Below are 20004 nucleotides of genomic sequence, written 5' to 3' on the forward strand. Positions count from 1 at the left end.
AGGGGTATGTACCATTTCATTCTCTTCTGTTTTCCAAAGCTTTGCCCGTATGGTTTATGAGCTTCTTCAAAGAGGACTTGGGCTTCCTACACAATCTATAAGGTACAGAGAAAAAAAAAAAATCCGATCCCTTTTTAATCAAAGCCTGTGTGTCAGAATTCTGCAGGTGCACTTCTTTAAAGAAGCTCAAAGGGAATAATTTAGAAAGTGGCCAATATGATGGAAGCAGCTTTGAATCTACATGCTAACATTCCTCAACACTCCAGTTCCGATGAGGGTGGCGGGGGAGGGCGTCTGCAAAATGAATTTTAAGGGAAAAGAGTAAAGATTCTTAGAGCCCTATATTCTAATAGTATTGCCCTGCATTTAAAATTGATTTGATTTCCCTGGGTTCTTTGGTGATTGCTGTTTAAGCGAGGAAAGCAGCAGCTTTGCGAGTGGACGGGGAGGAGGGCGGCACAAGCGCCCACATTTCTGTAACAATTGCTTTCTTACAAGATGCTTTATGAATGAGGCATTTTTCCCTCCCAGACGTGCACTTGTTTCGGCATATAATGGCAAAATAATGCAAAGTGAAGGGAGATGTATTTCAGCTTTGATTTTTACCGTCTGGATATACTGGGACTATTCCCAGTGGATAAAGTTTCATGCATTTAATATTTCTCACTTCTGGCAGCCCAGCTCCTTTCTTGGGCTCCATCTTAGCATTATCATGAAATAAGATCTGGAATCCATTGTCTGCACCTCCCCAAAAGCAGTGAGAAATTATCCCGTAATAGGGGTGAATGAGAGACGTCTCTAAATACAGTGTAGATACACTCACCTATTTAACAAAGTAGACAGGATCTTTGCAATACTCCTTGAAGATAACGATATAGATGTTGTTCTGCAGGATTTATAGTTAGGACCCACTCAATTCTCCAGGACTCTCAGTTTTGCTCCCCTCCCGGTTTGCCTTGGTGGGGGTGGGGATTGGGTGGGTGGGGATTGGGTTGGGGTTTTAGGAACCTGCTGAGAGCTTTGCCCATTTTTATTAAAAGAGGAAGGGGAAGTTAGGAAACTGGTCTCAGGTCACCAAAAGGGCCCAAGCAACTGTTTGGGCCACACTGCAGCCCCTCTCCAACCCCTAGCTTCGCTTGGCACCTCTGATCTTCAGGGCCCAGCCCTAGAACTGTTGAGAGGAATACAATGGCCAAGAATCAGATGTTATGGAGAGTGTAGTCACTCTCTTTTCCCAGTCCAGAGGCCTGCGCCTTCGTCCTAGAGCCTGGCCGATCGCATTAGATGTGTTCTGATTGCACAAGGCCAGGAGAGACCACACTGAAAACGATCGTCTCCTTTCCTTGCAGGGCAACGCGCCCCACGCGTGTGACGTGCGAGAGACGCGATGGACGCGCCTTGCTCTTACTGTGCAGGTCCTGAGAGCCTGTGGGCCACAGGCGCCCAGTCGTGTTGAGGACATAGAATCAGCCGCTGGAGGGGCTGCCGACTGCGCGGGCCCTTCCCGCTCTCGGTCTCACCCTAAGGGCTAAGGCGACCGAGAAAGCCCCATTCACCAGTAGGTAATGGGGTGGCGCCCGGTGGGCTGCAGGTGGGGAGGGCTCCCAGCGCTGCCAGCGGCCTCCCCGGGCGTCTGCTCCTGGAGGGAGAGTGGCCTAGAAATATCCAAGGAATCCGAAGCTTCCCCTCCTCCACCTCAGCCAGTACGGAAACACCCCACCGTCACAATCCTAAAGCGGGGAGATGGGATGGGAATTGTTTTACTTGGCAAGGCAGGCTACCTTCATTGCCAGGCGCCCTCATTTGTATGTTCCTCCTTGCTCCAGCGAGATAGAACCTTTTGCGCCCCCGACCCCGTTTTGTGGAGTGAGCCCACTACCCCTTCTCCCTCCCTCACTTCTCCTTTCATGTAGGACCCCCGTCCCCTCGCTTTCCTTAGCCAGGCCCGCTACGTTTATCTGATAATTGAGTTATTAAAAGATTTGGTTTCCTTGGGCCTATAAATCAATAAACAGTAGGATTAACGCAAGAGTTTGCCTTTTAAGTCAAGGGAAACGTTTAAGGCAAGCCCCTTTGAACTTTGTTTTCAAACCAAACAGGTGAGTTGCAGCTCTCCCTCTGACCCCTTCACTCTTCAGACATTTGGTCCCTGTCGAGTGCCCACTCCTAAACGCTTGGTCCCAAAACAAAATAGCGAAAGACAGGAGGAGTCAGGATGTGGCAGTGCTGCCTTCACACTTTCCACTTCGCAAGTTCTTTTTAAGGTTCCAAATATCTCCAGACCATTCTCTGCCCAACCCTGCCGCCTCCTGCACGTATTGTGGGTCTCTGGGGAGCAAGAAATGTCCTGTTTGGGTGAGGATTCCGTCATCTAAAAAGATCTTTAACTTCTCCCCCAGAGTGAGAAGGTAACTTTCTCCCCCCTTTCTCCACCACCTTCACTCCTACACCCCCAATTACCTTGCATTTTCTTTCCTTCTTTCTGGCCTCCACACCCATAGCTTCCTCCACCCCCACTTAAAGAACCGAAAAGGCTTTCAAAGACCTGGCTGCTTTGTTTTCTTTGGCCAAGGAAGCCACTTTCTCTCAAGCAATTATTTCATATCCTATGAAAACTTTGGTCGAATGGAAAACTCGAAACCCCGACCTTATCTACACACTGTTCCTCTGCTACAATGCGTTACTAGTTAAGAGTGTTTATAAAGAATTTGTCATCACATCTGATATCCTGTACTTGTAATACATTATGTGGAAAGGAAATAACCTTAAACCATCTGATGTTGCCTCAAGAGCCCAAACAGCGTTTCCCCACCTTTGACAATGTATGTGAAATTACTGGCTTAAAAAAAAAAAGTATCGATTTTTTTTTTTTTTTTTTTTTTTTTTTTTTTTACGGAATGAACACTATCCTTCTTTAAATGCCAAAATCGACTCCTCTTTTGAGTTGGTCTCTAATTCTCTAACATTGTTTTTGCCACACAATCAAGAAATATCAATCTATTGACTCTTCACGAGAAGAGCTCTAGAGGGTATTCATGTTAAGTTTGTATATATTTATTTATGCTTAATTTAATGGGAATGTGTAAATATGGCGAGCAAGTAGTTTGGGATTATTTATCTGTGAATCTATACCTCTGTGAATGGGTGGTTAAAAAACCGCTTGACCCTAGGTAGAATCCTATCTGAATTTTTCTGTTCTTTATAAACAAGCTGTTATGGTAATGGGTAGAAATTGGTTTATTGTCCAGTGTTAATCTGATTTACATAAATAAAAAGATTGTTGTGTTTTTGTTGTGTTTTCATCTTCAGTTTCTTAAATGTGGACAATGTTTTTAATTCTACAGACAGAGGAAAAGTATAACAAGAAGCTTTTTTCTTTTTGTCTCCTCTCATTGAAGCACCCACAGCGTTTTCATTACAACAGAAATACAATAAATTTTGCTTCTCAGAAAAATGAACACCCTTTTTTCACTAGGAACTGTTTTTTATTTTTTAAATTCCAAATTTACATTCTTCTCTCCTATTTCTAACCAGATTTGCAATAAAAGCTAATGTTAACTGAATCTTTTGGTTTATTTTGCCCTTTACAAATCGAGGAGTCAAACTTACTTCCCAGGTAACTAGAGGACTCTGGGTCGCTGTCAAAGATGATGCTCCCTTCCCACTGTTCATGGGTTGGCATTCTGGCATCGTGTTCTAAGGAGATGGTGCACGGTGCAGGAGAAGTCTTCACGGCTGGGTGTGGGCTCCTGCACCCCTCAGCTTGGGATATGAAGGAGTTAACCCCCATTTCAAGACTGAACCCGACCCTGACCTCATTAGCAGTGCAAGACCCTCCCTAAACAAAGGAGGAAAAAGCTCCCTTAACTGAGAAAAGTAAAAGAAGTGTACATGTCTTAGGAAGTTGGGGGGCTCCTACCTTAGGCTCAGAGGCTCCCTAGAGAAGCCAGAGCTTTTCACACCTGGGTTAATAGGCTTCAGCCCGGCCCTAATGGGCTGCAGTGATCAAACATCATCTCAATCTGTATTTTATTCCAAGGCTTAGGTGTCTTCCTTGAGGCCAGGAAAGCAAAATCATTCACGATGTTATACAGTTTGGATGAGTCACTGTTCCTTTTTGCGCCTCAAGATCTTTATCTGTAAAAACAAATATGGACCTCCTAACATCCTTTACTTCATCAATATTGCCTATAGTTTATTATAAAAAGCAGAAACAGCAACCTGTATATGAGTTCAAGGAGAATTGGAAACGTTAAATCGTGATGATCCCAGATTTATATATGAGTGCTTAGCATACAGTTTGTTTTCAGTTAATATTCCTCCCATACCAATTTTCTGTTTTTAAACGTGAATCTTTTTCAGTTGGACTTCCCTATAGGGAAAGGCAGAAAGAACAATGGAATCTGCTTTATGTGACATTTCCCCCTTTGTGTCCTATTAATTAAAAGCGGGGAGATCATGGCTAGAACTATAAATAGTGGAATGAAAGAAAAGAAAAAAAAAGGGGGGGGGAATAAAAGGAAACAAGGAAGCAGAGAAAACCAAAGGATGTGTGCTTATAGGGACATACATTTATCTAGAAAAAAATAGATATGTCTTAGTCTCTGGTTGAATTGTTACATTGAGTGTCCTTTTCATTGGCTTTACAGAGGATGGGGGTTGATTACCACTGGGATTATATAAAGCAGGTGGTGTGTAATTTCCATATCCTATGGCAATTTTTCCCGCCCAAGGTTAGCTCGAGCCCTTGATAAACCGACCTGCAATCTATTATCCCGCAGGTAAGCTCCAGGCTACTCCTACCCACCACCAACCACTTGGTAAAGAGAGGGTCTGAAACAATCACCTTTAGCAAGTAAAACCCAAGATTTTGAGGAGCCTGAAAATAACTGGAGTAAAGACCAGGCAAGATGAACCAAATAAGGAAAGTAAAGGGGTTAGAAGCTGGACAGCCCTGGGCTGCGTGTCACAGCCCCCCCGGCTCCTTTGTTATGGTGTTAGGAGGCTGTAGAGGGAGTAAGGAAAGAGCAGTAGCTAGAACCTCTAGGTCGTTGACCGGCCCAGCGCGGGGACCCTGGGTGACTCTGGAAGAGGGCTGCTGCGGTCCCTGACTGCCAAGAGTCCGCAAGATCCAGTAGGCGGCTTACGGTGACCCAGAACGGGTGCGTACCCGCCGGCCAGTGTTAGCGGGTTAAGGGCTTGATTAAAAATAGTGCTGAAAGGAAGACCCGATTATTTTTTTATGAAGACACATTCCTTTTCTTCATTTGCAAATAACAGTTCCGTAGGGTCCCTCCCCAGGGACCCCGGGCGCCGAAGTTAGGGGCCAACTGAGAGTTGTTGGCCCGGTGGGAAGTGTCCCTTTCTTGAGGGCGCTCACGGCTTCCCGAGGCAAGCTGCTTTCCACGCTTGGACTTCGAGGGCGGTTGTCTGTCATGTTGAAGCCTCAGAAATTAAACGTGCAGCTCGCAAGTCCATTAATTTTAGCTTCCCATTAATCTATTTATAAGTGAGCCAGCGCTTGCTCTATAAATACAGTCCTATAAAATTGAACTCCTTCCCATAAATCTTCCAAGTTGTTTATTTACATGTATTCCCCGGCTCTCTAACGATCCTCGTGTAAACTTGGGGAAGACTCGGGCAGACCCTACCCACGACGGGGGAGTGCGCTCTCCTCCCGTTCCTCCCCGTCGGGGATCGCGGCCTCCTAGGGGAGGGAGCAACTGCGCGCGGTCGGAGGGAGTGGCTAGAAAAGAGAGGGCGAAAACTCATTTTTCCTTCTTGACTTTGTTTCCTTGTTTCTATCCTAAACTCGCAGTCTCCATATTTCCCATCACACGCTCCACGGTGATTTATATAGTCATAAACAGCATTCTTGCGACTGTAGCTCCTCTCATAGCTTGAGGTGAGCTCTTTTTCACTTTCCTGGCAGCCACTACTTTAAATCAGGCCTCATAAATAACCCCATGGGCTTCCTCAGGATGCGGTCAAACATCTCCCCGGGTCTACTTTTCAGGCTTGGGTCTCGCCATGCCCCTCCCCTGGGTCACATGTTGGCGCATTCCCACTGCCTTTCCTTCAGGTTTCCAGAGCTCAATCGCCGACTCCAGTTGGGAGACTGGGTAACAACACACGCTCTGGGCACAGGGACCGCGGGCCAACGAATCGCGCGTGCGCCGCGCCAGCCTGCGTCGAGCCGACGCACACGGCGCCCGGGGCCCGCGTCTAGGCACGCTCTCCGGGTTGCCAAGCAGGGTGTCAACAAGCGCGCACGCGCAGATGCCCACGCAGGCGCACGCGCCGTGGCGCCTTCGGGCGTAACCCCAGCCGCCGGGACTGGCCAGGGCTCGCAGCTCGCCTGCTAGAGTTTGTGGCACGCCCTCGGGATCAGGGCACTGGGGTATGAAGGGGCTGCAGCGTGGGAAGCCTTTATTTATTTATTTATTTATTTGTTTATTTATTTATTTATTTATTTATTTATGTGAGCTGCGTGTGCCCAGATTGAGGAAGCAGTTTTGTCACACAAGTTCAACACGTTCCACGCTGGTCACAAGCTAACAAGGTCAGGTAGTGATTTTTCGCCCACTTGCTCGTAAACCTATTAGTTCCTGCTCACCCTGCTCTTCGCTTTTCCTCCTCTCTCCGAAGGGCTGCAGCCTTCTGTAGCTGACTCAGGCGAGAGGCGTCCAGGGCCCAAATAGGGGTCACACCTGCTGTCGAGAGAGTCCTCTGCATAAAAATGCTCTTAAAATTTTTTTAAATCAGCATAATGGCCAATGGAGTTAACAAAGCGTGACTTGCCCAGGCTGCACGGAGGGCAACTCTGGCAGTCATCTGTAACTCGACCAGTTAACGTCCCGAACGTGCCTGTTCGCAGAGATATTAGCAAACGTTTCAAGGATGTGGCTGTCAGATGTCATTAGCCAACGCTTGCTTACCCAACCATTTGCCTAACTGGGAGGAGGGCATGACCACGGCGTATAGGCGTAGAATTTGGGGTGGGCAGGAGTGTCACAGTTTGTTCCCTGTAATAGCCGCATGTTCCGAGCTGTGCAGACATTTATCAAATGACTGGAGAAAAGCTGGCACATGACTACTGGGCTACAGAGACGTGGAAAGGGAAGCTTCTCTGAGACTGGGACTGAACATGCAAGTCATGCAAGTCTTCTCTAGTGTGGAAACTCCCCAAACCAGACAGATCTACTGCCTAGAATAGGGTGGAGGATCGAGTCCAGTCACTGAGCCCTAGCACTTGCCATGTGAACCATAAGGCCCTGAACACTGGAAATTCAGCGTCAGGACTCTCAATCAGATGCCCTGCAGCTCGGAAGCACCTGATTGCGCGGAAGGCTGGTGGTGGTTACTTGGGCAAAGAGAGTGCGACTCGAAACTCGAGTTTCTCGGATTTAGGAAATCCGATCTTTAGTTTCTACACAGCGTTGGATTTTACTTATAGTCAGCTGCTTGTTCTAAGTTTGAAAAGGGTCAGGTAGGTGTTGTACAAAATGACTGAGAAAGTGCTAGGCAATGCAACGAAAACAAGTATAAAACCAAATCAAGGCTCAGTGCTCCATTAGCTAGTCTTCGCCAAACAAATAAAAAACATACAAAAAAATGCCAGTACTAACTTTTGAGATTAAAGCATCAATCTTGGGAAGAATTTTTGGCAAATGTTATCCTCTCCGATACCTGATTTGCCAAGTGACTAGGTGAAAGGCCCTTTTGGGGGACTGTAGTTAGGGCTACTTACCACACTCATACACACAATATTGCAATATGGGAACTCCCCAATATCAGGACTAAATAAAACTCAACCACAACAAAGTAGTGTTTGCCGATGTGAATTTTCTTTGCCATGAGAGACCCATGTGTTAAGCAGAAGGGATTTTTGTTGTTGCTGTTTTTCTCATTGCTTAGGTTTAAAGACTCTTGCTTTTCTTGCTTTCAGTATAGAATTCTTTTGGCCAGGGATTCCTAAAGGTGGGGAACTATCAAGATTGAGGCAAAAGCAAGGCTTTTAAAAAATAGGTTGTTTCACATGCTTTTCCTTTTGTTATGTTTGGAGGCAGAAGAGGGGGGCCACAGGCATGAGCCCTCCCAGTGAAATGAGCCCCCGAATCATGTGTTCACTTTTATGTTCAATCGAAATATTCTTTTCTTCTTCAAAGATGAAGACCATTCAAGACAATGGGGCCAAATAATCTAAAGAAGGATCAAGCTGATCTCGGTCCCTGCGACCTTTTACCCTTCCTTTAATTCTCAGGAGTGAACATCTGTGTTTGGAGCCAATGTCTGAAAGTAATAAAGACAATTAGAGCATTTTATTTTTTCTTGGGGAGGGGGAGTTGGGTGCCAGTGTGCAGAGGTTAAATCTTTGTCTATGACACTGCTTTTCAGGATGAAACTAGTGGAATAACATCCACTAAGCCTTGCTGCTTCTCAGGCCCTGAGGAATGGAGTGTACTAATTATGTACTCTCAAGATATAGGTAATTCATATGTTTCTTCCCCATCTTTATTAGTCTGTGGGCATTTAAAAAACGATCCTATCATATGTCACCTATACACCAGGAACAGAAGACAGTCTGCCTCTCTTCAACCTTGTTTGGGATTTACTTTCAGGTGTGAGGACTATTAAATTAGGTTCCGGAATACGTTCTCACTCTCTCATCAGTTTTGTGAAGGCGCTTCCCTCTTTCATTGACCTAAAAACAAACTAAAGTCAAACCACACCCAAACCTTGACAAAACACTAATACTCACTACGTTTGTCAATTTTTTGAAAAGTGTTTCAACCTTTAGTGTGTAAAACTGCAAAGTCCACTAATCTCAAGCCCATTCGAAAGGGTCAAAGATCTGAAAGAATAAGATATTGCAGAGATAACCAATTAGAGAAATTTATCTCCAAAACAAATGTCAACAGTGAAATAACACATTTTCTCAATACATGTTGTCCTTATGGCACTCTGTTGTGGGTTTTTGATGATCCAAAGCTTGTCTCTTGGAAAGGATATACCTGCGATCTTGAACGAGCAAACCTATTACATATGCATGCAGAAAACTCCATAACAACTTAAAACTTTTGGGTGAAGTTAAGGTTGAAAAGTGACAAAATATCTCTCCATATCTCTATCCCTCTGTATGTATCTCCTGGAATCACAATTGCAGTGAAACTTTTTTCCTAATGGAGGTCATTTGGAAAAGCCATCCTATTTTTAATGTTTTAAAATTTGTAGAAGGGGATGTGTCTAGTAACCACAGTGTGAAACCTTAAAATGAGGGAAGAGTTTTCCTGTCAACTGGATACTGGATAGCTTCCCTGCATGTCATCACTCTAATGTCGACACAGAAACATGAGTTTGCGGTTGAATCATTCTACATTTAATCACATATGTGCACACATAGAAGACTTATCACTCATCGTTTCTCCTTGATGTTAAACATGTGTTGGGAATTTTGGAACTCTAACTTCTCCAGGTCATTCATATTTGTGACTTTGTTCTTACACATGCAGTTTAGAAACCTACAAGGTGATAACTAGGTTATTCTTCTGTTCCGTTTTTTTTTTTTTTTTTTGCTGTTAATAACTCTGTCCTTCCTTTCCTCTCCCTCACTGACTCCCCCCACCCCAGCATTCTGTCAAGCAGTAGGCTGTAAAATAGTTATCCAGACCAGCAGCCAGGCAAGTGCCGTTTGAGAGTAATTTCTGCCCCAAGCGTTTAGCCCAGGGCAAAGCAAGCGTGCTCTCTAACTGATCAACCTGGATATTTCATTATTCATTAATTTACTGTTTAACCAAATCCCACTCATTATCAGAGGCAACGCTTGGCAGAGCCCAGCGAACAGTAGCAGTTGGTGTCAGGCGTGGAGAATTGGCCCATTTGATCCTGGGCTGTTTTATTATTCAACACCACTGACTGAGAAAAAGGTCCATGAATAATAAAGAGCCAAAGCGTGTTTGAACTGAGAAGCATGACACAGCCTTACAAAACAGCAGTTAGAAAATTAAAGGCAAGGTGGCCCAGACTTTGCATTTTTTATCTTGGCTGTGGGCACAGACATTTATATCCCTACATTGTTTTCAATGATTTTTTTTTCAAGTCTTTAAGACAGAGACATTTGTTTCAGTTGCACCCTTTCAAAACAGGCCATTGAAGAACTCAGGAGCAAACTTACACAGCAAGAAACAAACATGCCTCCAGATGGGAACTTGAAAATGTAATTTCTAACCTTATAATCAGTTAGGTCCTTTGTGGCCCTTCTCAGCTATAGGGAAGATTTGGGTGATTTTAATTCTCCTTTGGGCCTGCCATCATCCATACCCTGGGTTGTTTTAATAATATAATTCATCATGCCAATCAAACACATGTTATATTCCTTTTCTATCCAGCTGATTCCTTGACAAGTCTTTGGGTCCATAAGCACCTGGCCACACAGGGCATATAGCAAGGAGTTTATGGGCCTTATAGGTAATATTTAAGGTCTCATTAATACGAAAGAAGGGCTTATGAAATATATATGGATGGAGGCAGTAGAAGCACCTTTTCTGAATCTACACCGGCAACAGTGGTCATGAGTTCTCAGGCTCTGGTTAGGTCTGTAAGTGTACAGTTGAATTGAATACACTTGTTGGATCGATTAGTGGCAGGCCTGAAAGTATGGTGTCTGTAGGACTGATCTATCCTGTCATTTGTTCTACTCATGCATCTTTTTAATCCATTGCTTTATAGTCCTTGAATAAGTATGATGGAACTTAAAACTGTAATGATAGCAGTACCTTTTTAATGTTTCCTTCTACTACCTAGTAACATTTATCCACACACAGCTTTACTTAGGCAGAAAAAACAAAGTGCAGGAGCTATGGCTCTTTTATTTAGATAAACAATAGCTGTGTAGGAAAAAGTTTCTGACTACCAACAAAGTCTACATGGGCTACCTATACCCATCAAAAGTAATATATAGCTGGGCATGGTGACACACACCTGTAATCCTAGCTACTCTGGAGGCTGAGACAGGAGAGTTGCTTGAGCCCAAGAGTGCAAGACCAGCCTGGGCAATGTGGTAATACTCCTGTCTCAAAAAAAAAAAAAGTAATATATATAACCTTCATAACTTGGCCAGGTAGAATGGCCTGGGCACTAAATACTTAGAATGACATGTAAAAGCTCCTGTTCAAAGGTGGTAGTGGTGAAACCAAATTTCAAGTGATTTTTAATACTGGCATCTGTAAACCAATGCCGAAAGCACTAGAGGGATGTTAACATTTTTTACCTCAGGACATTTGCTTGCTTATATGGTTTGGCTGCGTCCCCACCCAAAGCTCACCTTGAATTGTAATAATCCACACTTGTCAAGGGCAGGGCCGGGTACAGATAATTGAATCGTGGGGTCAGTTTTCCCCATACTGTTCTGGTGGTAGTGAATAAGTCTCACAAGATCTGATGGTTTTATAAATGGGAATCCCCCTGCACAAGCTCTCCTGCCTGTGCCATGTAAGACATGCCTTTGCTTCTCCTTTGCCTATTGCCATGATTATGAGGTCTCCCCAGCCATGCTGAACTGAATTCATTATACCTCTTTCCTTTATAAATTACCCAGTCTTGGGTATGTCTTTATTAGCAGTTTGAGAACAGACTAATACACTTGCCTTGGATGCATTTGGAAACTGTTGTTAATATGTTGAATATAAAATAGGATGCAACATTGGCTTGGAAAGCGTTCTTTTAACATCATAAGATGTTAAAGAATGGCTTGTCCAACATCATGCATGTAACTCTTGACAGAACTGCAAATACAACTTTGATTTCAAAGTGCTCTTTCCTCTACAATAGATGTTAGAGCTTAGGTTTCTATTTTAGATATTAGTGTCAATTATTTTCTACGTAACTTTCTATAGTTTTGAAGGAAGAGAGCTTAAAAAAATTCTGATCCCATTGGACTGGAGTACAGTATTTTTAAACTTATAACTTTTTACTTTCATTTTTTATTTTTAAAATTTCAACTTTTATTTTAGATTACGAGTTATGTGCACAGGTTTGTTACGTGGGTATATTGCAAGATGCTGAGGTTTCGGGTATGACTGAACCCATCATCCAGGTAGTAAGCATAGTTCCTAGTAGGTGGTATTTCAACCTTGACCTCCCCAATCCATTTTATTTATTTATTTATTTATTTATTTATTTATTTATTTATGACAGAGTGTTGCTCTGTCACCCAGGCTGGAAGTGCAGTGATGTGATCTCGGCTCGCTGCAACCTCTGCCTCCTGGGTTCAAAGGATTCTACTGCTTGAGCCTCCCGAGTAGCAGAGATTATAGGCGCCCTCCTCCATGCCTGGCTAATTTTTGTATTTTTAGTAGAGGCCAGCATCCACATGTTGGCTAGGCTGGTCTCAAACTCCTGACCTGAAGTGATCCACCTTATACTCATCAAAAGTAACATATAGCCGGGAGCCACTGTGCCTGGCCTTCCCTCCCTCCCCCGTCTTATTGTCCTCAGTGTTTATTGTTCTCATCTTTATGTAAATGTATACCCAATACTTAGCTCTCACTTGTGAGGATATGAAGTATATTTGTTTTTCTGTTTCGGTATTAATTAAGTTAGAATAATGGCCTGCAGGTGCATTCATGTTGCTGCAAAGGACATGATTTTGTTGCTTTTTATGGCAGCATAGTATTCCACCGTGTATATGTACCACATTTTCTTTATTCAATTCACTGTTGATGGGCATCTAGGTTGATTCCATGTCTTTGCTATTGTGATTAATGCTTCAGTGAACATTCAGGGACATGTGTATTTTTTATAGAATGATTTATTTTTCTTTTGGGTACATATATCCAGTAATGAGATTGCTTAGCTAAATAGTAGTTCTACTTTTAGTTCCTTTTTGTTGTTGTCCCAGATTTATTGAAAATAATACAGCATTGCAGAAAAGATTTAAACAGGTCCCCAAGGCATTTTGAAATTCATCCCAACTGTAGGCTGAGTGACCTGCAGGTTGGACAGACTGCCGAAGTCCAAAAGCTTCAGCATTTCCTTAGTGTCAGAATCTACTTCAATGATCCCCTGATCCAGGGCTGAGACCTCAGGAACATAATTGTTTTTCCTTTCTCTCACCTCCTCCTGCAGCTTGATGGAGATACCTCTTACTGGGCCTCTCTGAATCTGCTTCATCTGATAGGTGACATAGCCTACTATCTTGTTGTGGAGCTTCTTGCTGGGGATAATGGTGATCTCCTTGCACATGCACTTGTTCGATTGGAAGTCGTTGCTCAGGCGCATGTAGTACTTTTTGTGTGATGATGCAGGCAGCCTTCTTCACGGTTTTGGTGAAAACGTGGCCCATGTTGGTGGGTCCTTGGTAAAAGAGGTAGTTCTTTGAGAAATCTCCAAACTGCTTTCCACAGAGGTTGAACTAATTTAAATTCTCACCAACAGCGTATAAGTGTTTTCTTTTCTCCATAGCCTCACCAACATCTGTTATTTTTTGACTTTTTCATAACAGCCATTCTGACTGGTATGAGATGATATCTCATTTTGGTTTTGATTTGCATGTCCCTGATGATTAGTGGTTTTGAGCATTTTTTAAATATGTTCATTGGCTGCTTGTATGTCTTCTTTGAGAAGTGTCTGTTCATGTCCTTTGTTCACTTTTTAATGGGGTTATTTGCTTTTTGCTTATTAAATTGTTTAAGTTCCTCATCGATTCTGAATATTGGACCATTGTTGGATATATATTTGTGAATATTTTCTCCCATTCTGTAGATTGTCTGTTTGTTCCTGAGTATGTTATTTTTAAAAACAGATCCTTTATAATGGATACTCTTTTGGTACACAATTTTTGGCATTACTTGCAAGAAGAGGGAAAAATTTTTCTTCCAACTTGGTTGGTATTGGAAAGTCAGGGTAATAAGATAAAGAACCCTGTTGTTTCCCTTCTCAATATGGGAGACCAAGTTGTTCGCCTACTATTATAAATAAAAGTTAGTATAAGTTATTATAACTAAGTATGAACATGATTGAAACTTATGACAGATAAAGATAATGCTTTGACTTCTCAAGTCATACTACTAGCCCTGATTAAATCCACACCCTTGGGTTTGCCCACATGTGAAGAACTCTTGAAGTGAAGAAAATTAGATAAATATCAAACATTCATCCACTTGAGAATCACAAGGTCCTTGTTCTCGGTTTTTTTTTTTCCTAACCTTGCTCTAGGTTGAATTGAATTTTTATCAATTCAGTATCTTGAATTGATCCAGATATTGAATCTTTTTCCAAAGTGAGATGTGATCTAGGACTTTTAAGATTCTTGGGTATCACTTTAAGTCTTTGGGATTTAGAACTTCAAAGGGTTGGGAAGAGCAGCGCATGAGAGGAACTCGTCTTCATAATCCGTTTAGAAGAGAAGGTCTGTTGAACATTCGGAAGGGGAAAAATTTGACATTTTTTCTGGACTTCGTGAATCATAAAGACAAAGAGGCTTAGTATAAGTGTCACTTCACCTGAGAAAATGTCCTTTCCTAACTCCTCTACCTGTTATAATTCCTCCTTTTTAACTTCTCTATCAACTATTCTATTGCTGGCTGCACATTAGAATCACCTAATTAAAAAATAAATACTAGTGCCCCAAGCCCCATCCTCTGCTTTATTTGATCTGGGACACTGATATTGCTTCAAAAAATCCCTAGATGATTCTAATGTGCAACCAGCATAGCAAAACAGTGCCGTATGTTCCCAGAGCACTTTATTTCATAACTGGACACTTACTCTGTTGTCCCATAGTTCTTTAAAATTCTGTCTCCCTGGTCGCTTCATATGATAAACTGAGTATGAAGACCACGTCTTAGTCAACTTACATAAGACATAACCTCTAGGAGTTGCTTGCTCATTGAGTTCTTCTCCTCCTCCTCCTCCTCCTCCTCCTTCTCCTCCTCCTCCTCCTTCTTCTCCTCCTCCTCCTCCTTCCTCCTCCTCCTCTTCTTCTTCTTCTCCTCCTCCTTCTCCTCCTCCTCCTCCCCCTTTTCCTCCTCCTCCTTTTCCTCCTCCTCCTCCTCTCCCCCTTCTCCTTCTCCTTCTTCTGATGGAGTCGCACTCTGTTGTCCAGGCTGGAGTGCAGTGGCACGATCTCGGTTCACTGCAATCTCTACCTCCCAGGTTCAAGCAATCCTCCTGCCTCAGCCCCACTAGAGGCTGGGATTACAGGCATGTGCCACCATGCCCAGCTAATTTTTGTATTTTCAGTAGAGATGGGGGTTTTGCCATGTTATCCAGGCTGGTCTCGAACTCCTGACCTCAGGTAATCCACCCGCCTCAGCCTCCCAAAGTGCTGAGATTACAGGCATGAGTCACTGCGCCCGGCCTAATTGAGTTCTTCTTTTTAAAAATCCCCAACACATTCTACTGAACAATCACCAAGTTCTACAATCTGGGGCTACATCAGAAAATAAGACAGACCTAGTCCTTTACCTTATGAAATTTACAGTATTTTTTCCTTGAGGGCAATTATATTGTCCTTGCATTTGCAAATCTATCTAGGGTTCGCTAATAGCTCACCAAGAAACATCACAGTAGAACAAATAATTATTAAGTGCTTTCTGTTTGCTAGCCACTGTGCTAGGTCTTGGCTACAAGAGGGCAGATGAACCAAGCTACAGAGGTCTTGATTGGGACATACTCTTTTATCTGCCCTTAGGACTGACCCATTCTGTGTTTTCTAAAACTTGTATGTTTGTGAAATTTTCATTTAAACTCCACTTACTTGACACATTAAATCACAAAGATTTTTAAAATCTAGAAGATTTCTACAAATTACTAAAAAATCGTATGGTTTCAGTGCCTACCCCTGCACTCTAAATGGTAAATAGAATGAATAGATGTTTGTAGATTGCTTCAATTTCAGTTTTACCCCAAGTAGGACACAGTACACTTTTTGGGTAATAATGAACATAAAATATATATCTGGTTATTTCAATATGGTATGTGTCATCTTCATTTCCTTCTAAATCAAAGATAAGTATCCATTATGCAGAGAAAATAATTAGAACATATTTGCCTTTCACTTTATGAAGTACTTTCATTAGTTTAAATAACATCATCTGATTTGATCCTTGCATCAAGTCTGAGATGTAGGATGGTTACCAAAGCACTTCTCTTGATTTTACAGTGAGGAAACTTAGGCTCAAGTTGACACTCAAGCTCACCTTGCAAGATAGTGGCAGAGCTGATAAGTTCAATGCTCTTTCTGTCATCCCATGCTGCCATAAATGTAAGTATGCATCCATAGGCATCATATAAATATGCCAATACCAAGTTTTGCTAAAGTACTTGAAAAGCAAAAACAAAAAATCTAGTACATTAATGTGTTATAGCATAATATAATTTACCTCTTTCAAGTATATAAAAGAAGTGGACCTGCAATAATTAAAGATTTCTTTTAGAGGTTCTTAGAGTGCCTACTTTGGTTAATACTTAAGAATGTTTTGTAATTATACTCTCAATTATCTTTGTGTAAATGGGTGTTCCTCAAGTACTTGAGGATGCTAACAACAGTGTATTCTCTTAAACAGTCTACATATGCTCCCTATAAACTTTATTTACACTACAGATTTGTTCAGCAAGTCTTTTGTCTGTTGATATGGTAACGGAAAACTTCTGCTTAGCCAGACTTTCAGTAGATCAGAAATTCCGATTTAAGGTGAGTCTGAATTAATGAGGTTTTACTTTATTTGCAATTTAATAGGTGTTGCCCCATATATCTGTCTTTACATACATGTATAACTTTATTAATATATATGTTTTTATACATTTAACAGTACTTTGCAGAGCTACTGACTTGATTTATCAATGAACCTGAGAAATTTCAAATTATTTTATAGCTTCTTAGCATAGATTTGTCTTAGTCTGTCTGTAGCTGTGGAGGAAAAATTCTGTTTCCTTAAGTCCTTTTATGAGGGTGCCAAAAGGTATAAAAATATGAAGCCATTTAATAGCCAGGCTCTTTGAAACTACCAAGCACACACAGTGTGCGTGCTAAGTTTAATCACAGTGATGGATTTACACATAATGTCTCAATTCCAGACTCCCTCATTAGTGCAGTCAATCTTGAAATTCTCCCCGGTGAGAAGGGTGAAGGTGACTTCAATACCCGTGAGGACGGCTGGATATTGACAACACCCAGAAAAAGACAGTGGGAAAAATCTCTACCATATGAGGCTATAATCCTAGCTGTGGTCAATGTGTTGAAAGCTTTATATTTCCTGACCACAGGATCTTTCTATAAAATGAACAGGGAGGAGGGATATTCCTAGGATTAGCCAGCTGGCTATTCCTATATGCTTATTAAAATTTCTGGAAGAAATGGTGGGGCCGTTAAACCCTTTTACAATAAAATGACTATATCCGTTTGAGAAATTATAACTTTTCCCTCCTCCAACTATTTCATGCAAGAGGGCAGAATAAAATATTTTCAAACTTAAAATTTGATAGTTGCAGCAAAGAAATGGGAATATAGAAAATGGTGGTAAAAACAGCAGTAGCAGCAGAAGCAAGGAGAGAATCCAGATGTCACCTTTGCAGGAAGTCTTTTTCTCCTCTGAGGACCCGCAGGTCAGGCTTTTAAATTTTGGGCAAAACACAGTTTTATTCCATGCCATACAGAGTGTGGAGACAGCCTTGTCTTTTGGAGGCTGCATTTGGAACCTGCTGCCTCTTTTATTCAACACCCACATGTTATTCCTCTAGCTTGCTGAGTGAATCCCTGCACAATTGTGGCATTAAAGAAAGCAAAGCACTGGCAATGTATCTGGCCTCTTTGTTTAGGAGAAGAAAACCAAGTAACTTAACACTTAACATTCATCAGAAGACACTGGGTCATCAGGAACACTGTAGAAATAGCATTAGAATTGGGTCCCTTTTATACGAAATCCTCAGGGTGTTTAGTCAATAGTACCAGACGCCGGAATATTGTGTTTTATAGTCTTCTTTCTCCTCTTCCTTCTCCCCCCACTTCTTCTTTTTGATAGAGATTTAGTAAGTAAAGCCAAGATGCGTGCGCGTGCGCGCGCGCACACACACACTCTCTCTCTCTCTCTCTCCCCCTCTGTGTGTGTGTGTGTGTCTCTGAATATATAAGTAGATCTCCATTTCCTTCTTCCTCTCCCTCTACTTTAAATAGATCACTAAGCCAACTAGCTCTTCATTTTCAGATGAGGGCCCTCAGGATATACATAGAGGATATCCAGTGAACCTTCAGTATCTTGACATTTTATCATTCCATTTGAGACTGTGTATTTTGTTCTAATTGATATTTTCAGAACTTGATTGGGGCCTTGAATGAACTTGAAGGAAAATCTTTTGTTGAAAAGTATAATTAAAACAATAGTTTATATTTGTTTAGCTTTTATACAGTTTATAGTGTGCCTTCATACATTTTATTTAATTCCCCATAACAATTTATCTAATATATTATGAACTACTTAGAATTAGTTAAGCAGAGGGCTGTTGAGGAAAGTTAATAGGCTTGTTCAGCAATAAGAAACTAAAGAGATTTAACCTGACTTTCTGGAAGTCTTCTAATTGCCATTGGACATCCTGCCACACCAAAGTCCTCTAAATCGTAATAGACAATCCACACTTATCAATTTGACTACAATAATTTAGGTGGATTATGAAAGAATGAATTAGCATATTTTAAAGGGGTGTGTATATCTGAATTAGCATATTTTTAAAGGGATGTGTGTATAAGGGACCCAATTCTAATTCTACTCCTAAAGTGTTCCTGATGACCCAGTGTCTTCTGATGAATGTTAAGTGTGTTTCCAACCCTCTGGTTTCTGGGGGTGGGGTGTATATATGTAAGTCATGGGTGGTAGTGTAAGATGAAGAGAGGGCGCTGAGTTTTAGAAAGATGTCTGCTTTCTGGCATTTAATCATCAGGATTTAAGAGCATGAAAAGACAAAGGATATGTTAAATGATTGTCCAAAGGGGAAATGAGGAAAGGAATATAAGGATGGAAAAGAAAGCAAGATAGGACAGAATGGAGAAATAAAGGAAAAAATAGATTAACAAGTGGGAAAGTAAGTGAAACAGCTGGTAATACCACTGTTCTTTCTGACTGAAGGCTAATTTTGGGACCCTCAAAGATGATGTTGAAATTGACTCAGCCAGATATTTAACATGAGTTCGAGACAAGAAAAGGCTGCCTTCACTCTAAATATCTCTTCTACCTGATTCTTGAATGCCAGAAATTCTCTTAATATGAGGCAAAGTTTTTCAGTTCTCTATTACAAATTAAAGATTTTTAAAGCACAAATCTATAGGTAAAAGAGTACATTAGTATAAATGATTTTCTGTCAAAATATAAAGGGTAATTTCAGCTTATTTTTTGTTTGGATATACGAGTTGTATTCACAGTAAAATATTCTTTGTGTTTTCAATAATGAGGTGGAGCTACCACTACACAAAAAATGAATGGAGTCACTGGAGACTCTAAAGAGATATTTTACAATTTGTACCTGGTTATATCCATGCACTTGCGTATGGGCAAACAGGTTATTCATAGCGATGTCTTAGTAAATGTGATATGTGTAATTAGACAGTTTACTTTGTAGTAGCCTTTCTGATCATCTCTCAAAGGTATACATCTCAGATACATAGTCAGATGACGGATTTAGAGAATGATGGTTTTTCTAAACCAAAGAGAAATTCCAAACCCTAGAGAAAGATTCAGAAAACTTTGTCTTGCAGGTAAATATTTTTATAAGTCTGAGCAAATGATTCAATTAATTTCAACATAGTAAACTTTACTATATAGAGTGCAATGCACTAGCTTCTGCAGAGGAAACAAGGTGAAGAGACACAGCTTTCTAGATCCAAAAGAACATAAAGTTGAGTTAAGGAGGCAATGCTATTTCTTTAGTTGGATAAGATGAAGAGAAATAAAAAAAATGTATAATTTAAAGCTAAGTTGAATTTCCCTTCCCTTCTCTTTCTTTCTCTTCTCCCTA

At 41.5% G+C, this 20004-nt stretch overlaps 1 long non-coding RNA gene across 1 annotated transcript; it reads left to right on the forward strand.

The window, feature by feature from the left end:
• The first annotated feature begins 6472 nt into the window (after positions 1-6472).
• LOC126951989 (uncharacterized) lies at positions 6473-16750 on the forward strand. Its single transcript, XR_007724758.1, has 3 exons — positions 6473-6562; positions 16163-16264; positions 16604-16750. It is a non-coding gene; the product is annotated as an uncharacterized LOC126951989 (long non-coding RNA).
• Positions 16751-20004: the final 3254 nt, after the last annotated feature.

The sequence above is a fragment of the Macaca thibetana genome, chromosome 4, assembly GCF_024542745.1.
Source record: "Macaca thibetana thibetana isolate TM-01 chromosome 4, ASM2454274v1, whole genome shotgun sequence".
NCBI classification, from domain to species: Eukaryota; Metazoa; Chordata; class Mammalia; order Primates; family Cercopithecidae; genus Macaca; species Macaca thibetana.